We start from the raw sequence: 4,196 nt of genomic DNA, 5'->3' as shown, positions 1-4,196 counted from the left end.
TTAAAACTTAAAACGAACAGAAATTACTCCGTGTATAAAATGGGTTGTCTCCTCCGCAATCCCTCGCTCTTTACGCTAAAGTTTGACTCTTTGCCACAATTCTACTTTTTAAAACAATTAAAAGCTTTAGCGTGAAGAGCGAGGGATTGCGGAGGAGACAACCCATTTTATATACGGAGTGATTTCTGTTCGTTTTAAGTTTTAATGTCGCTCCTTACTTTCAGCTAAAAAAATTAGTTTTTTTATTTAATTGTCAAATAGAGACGGTTCAGAAACTTACATATGTGTACGATATTTTTACATATTATTTCTCCTTATTTGAGTTCCAGCAATTTCAATTTAAGAAACTCATTTATCGACATTATGAGAAAATATAAGAAAACGTGGTAGTTTGCAGCCAGTTGAAAAGCAGAATAAATTTCAAAAGCAAAGGCAATTTTCACATTCAGCCGTGTCTTCAATAAAGTTTTTCAGGCAAAGCTGGTGTACTTTTTTAATTTTTCAGGGCAACTACAATGAAAAGGCCTTAACTAATTATGGTGTTTGAAATGGAAAAAGGAAAAATTATGAACTTGTATAAAGCTAATAGATTGGTATTATGTGAATTTTTTTTTAGGTAATTGGGGGACCACTGTTAGTTGATGGGTTAAAAATTGAAATTTGGATTGAATCAAATTTTGAATGAGGGTATATTTGTTTCACGTCTACTGGACTGCCCTTCTAAAGAGCCTTTTGTAAGGCACTTGACAAGATCAGAAGAGTATTATATTGTAATGTATACTGTAAATACTTAGTTCAGTAAAAAAAATAAAAAAAGAAGCAAGCAAGCAAGTTCTATGGACCTATCAAGATAGAGCGGTAGTAGGCCTTAAAAATTTTTGTCAAAGATTGAGCAAAGCACTAGGTATCAGTCAAGGGCTCTGTTGCTATATCAAGCATTGTTAACATTAAAGAGCTACAAAAAGAAATTGGAAAAAACTTGAATTGGCTCTCACTACGTTTGTTACTAAAGAGAACCCGTCCATCAGCAATATGGACACCCCGCCAGAGATATTGAAACAACATGCACGATTCGTAAGGTGTTCAACTTATGGCGTGCTGACACCTTCCCTCCCCCGACGGCAAAATAAAGTTTAACATTCTATTTTTCTCTGATTTTATTTTCTTTGGCCAAATTGAATGGAAATTTGGCCAAAAATGGCCAAATTGAATGGAACTACAATTAGTGTTACAAGGATTGTAGACAGCCAGATACACAGAAGAAATGTCTCAGCCGAAAGCACAGAACAATTTTAAAGAATTAACTTATTCATCTTCTGAATTGAAAGTATAAAACTTTATAGAAGAACGTCTCTTAAAGCTCAAGAATATTTTAAAAGGGTTTCACTGTTTGCTTCACACTTATCCACAGAATAGTGAAGAAAGTAAAGAGATGAAAGAGCCATTTTTGAAGTTGATCGAAATTTATGAAGAAGATTTGGAAAACAACACCTTAAACGTTTGATGGCGGAAAGAAAAATATGGCGAAAATTTCTCTAACGGAACAAGGCACACCATGTCAATGCAACTGATTTTCTAAATATTTGTGGCAAAGCAATCTCTCCAAACATCCATATCTTACTTATTATTTTAATCACTATACCTGTATCGACCAGCACAACAGAGCGCTCCTTTTACACTTCGGAGAATCAAGACATACCTAAGAAACGTGACGTCTGAAAGTAGGCTAAATGGCTTTGCCAATTTCAATGTCCACAGGGAAATTCTAGTTGACACAGACAGTGTATATATCCATACTGACGAAGACTCAATTTTGTTTTATAAGACAGCTAATATAGGAAGATTGTGTCAGAATAAAACGTAAAATCGTATTTAATCTGCTGGGTTTATCAATCATTCTTATAGTCCCTACTCGAAACTTGCATCCAAAGAGCTAAAATAAACTTTAAGTATGGCCTTAAATTACCGGTTTTTCTGAGGATTTTTGAAGTTTTTTGTTGATTAGCCCGCACTAAACATCACCACCCTTACTTACGGCAACTTACGTTCATTCTAAGCTTGCTTTCATTCACTCTTTTCATTTTTCTTCATTTTAAGTTTCCTTCTCTTATGGATTTCTGCTTGATTTATCAAAATTATTTTGCTCAAACTAAGAGTTTATGCAAAATCTTTTGGATTTTACTTTTTGGTTCTCGTTTGGTTCGAACTTTTTGCTTTTTATGCAAAACTTCCTGTTTTCAATAATATAATTCAAAAGAGGCTATTAACCATTTTTATTTAAAGGGCAGGTAATAATCTTGTCAACAGAAAAAAAAATCGGCTTATGTAATTTAAAATCCATTATGGTGCAAATATTAAATATTAGTGGAGAACACTTTCTTTTTGATTTTTTCAACTTTTATCATGACCACATTTATGGACAAGCAGGGCTTTACCGTATGCAAGGTGCAATACATTAAAACAGATTGGACTAATTGACAGTGTTTTCAGATCGACGCTGTTTTGAGGTAAAGAATTCTCTAGACTTTTTTACTGATACTGACAAATGTCCTTAGAAATGGAGACACAACCTAGGTTTCCCGGTACCCACAGGTATATCTTGTGGAGACAGAAAAGTTATCTATTGCCAAGAGGGTCAGTTTCCAAAAATCAAAGACAGAGAGAACACACAAAAAAATCAGTTAGTCAGTCAAAGATCGTCCAACACCCTGGTTTCATCTTTGGAGGTAAAGCTATAAAGAATATTGATTAATCCCATCTCCTCAAAAATATATTTTCACCATCCATTCACCCGGTAGATATTCTCGAATGGGTTTGTTCCTTCTGGGCGAGAAAGCATGGTGAAATTATACCTTCTATGGACACAATGCCATCCATCTCAATTATACTTCTCTGCAAATTTTTACACAAACCTTGTTCCCAAAAATGAATGCCCGTGTTCTGCAGAGCTCATAGAAAGCTGTTTATACTCCTCCAAAGGATTAATAATACGGCTTCTAGAGATATAACAGGGTGTCAATGGATATTCTTCTGAGTACCCACCATTCTTACTAGCTATATACTAGTATCACCGTTACGGTAGGTAAAGAAACACCTCACAAGGGATAGTCAATTCCTATGTTTAGACAGCCGGATTGCACTAAAGTCATTACTAAAAAAAATACTACTGTTGCCAACAATCTGTGAAAAAAGGTTGGGCCTTATATCTCGAATCGGCAAAAAAAATTGTTATAAAGGGTATTTTCAATTACAACAGCAGAAATAACTTGTTTCCCAAAGAGCAAGCTTATGAAAAATGCTGTTGCACATATGCTATAAATAATTAACGCTTCATGCTATAACCTCTTTTGTTCTAGAGTTACTTTCGATTTACAATCAACTCAAAATCTATTATAACCAAATTTTCATGAGTTTTAGAGACGGAAAGCGTTAAGTACAGGTCTCCCGCAAAATCAGAAGTATAACGTCTTTTCAACAATCGACGGTTTAAAAGGCGTTTTATATATTTTTTTGCTAATCTTCAACATTTTGTAAAATGTCATAAAATATATGCCATATTTCCACGACCTTACTGCAGTTCTTTTGAAGGACGATAAAAATTCTTATTCAATAATTTTATTAGGTTCTTAAAAGTTTCCTCTAGGCTTCTCATACAAGCCTAGATACTCATGAAAACGCCCAAAGGTTTTTTGGGGTTAGGATGCTCATCCATAGACCAGAAGCTATCGTCAACGCAAAAGTACTGTATACACTGTTATTTGATTTAAAAATTCAATGCATGAAAACAATGCATTTTCGCGAAAGAAAAGACACAATTTTAGAGATCAGAGCGTGCATAAGTCGAATCCTCTAAGTTAACAATCTTAAACTAAACAGACTAAATTGAATGAAGAAATCCGGCACAAAAAGAAACGGAAAAGGCCATTAATATGAGTTGTGCAACCCTCATTTCACTCCCCAAAACAATTAGTAGCATTGCCTCTTCAATGAATACGCAATATATTTTAAATTGAAATTATACTTTACCCGAGGGTCAATAAATTTGAAAGAATGAATTATTTTCGTCATTTTATGATTATTGTTACTTCGCCATTAGTAAGCATATAGATACAGTAAACCCTGGCATTGGGGTTTTTGGACAAGCAAGATCCCCTTTCCTACTTTTATCAGGTTCACTCTATATATAAAAAAGTCCT

This window comes from Artemia franciscana, chromosome 11, assembly GCF_032884065.1.
Source record: "Artemia franciscana chromosome 11, ASM3288406v1, whole genome shotgun sequence".
NCBI lineage: Eukaryota > Metazoa > Arthropoda > Branchiopoda > Anostraca > Artemiidae > Artemia > Artemia franciscana.
The sequence above is the reverse complement of the archived record's forward strand: the minus strand, read 5'-3'. Positions refer to the sequence as shown.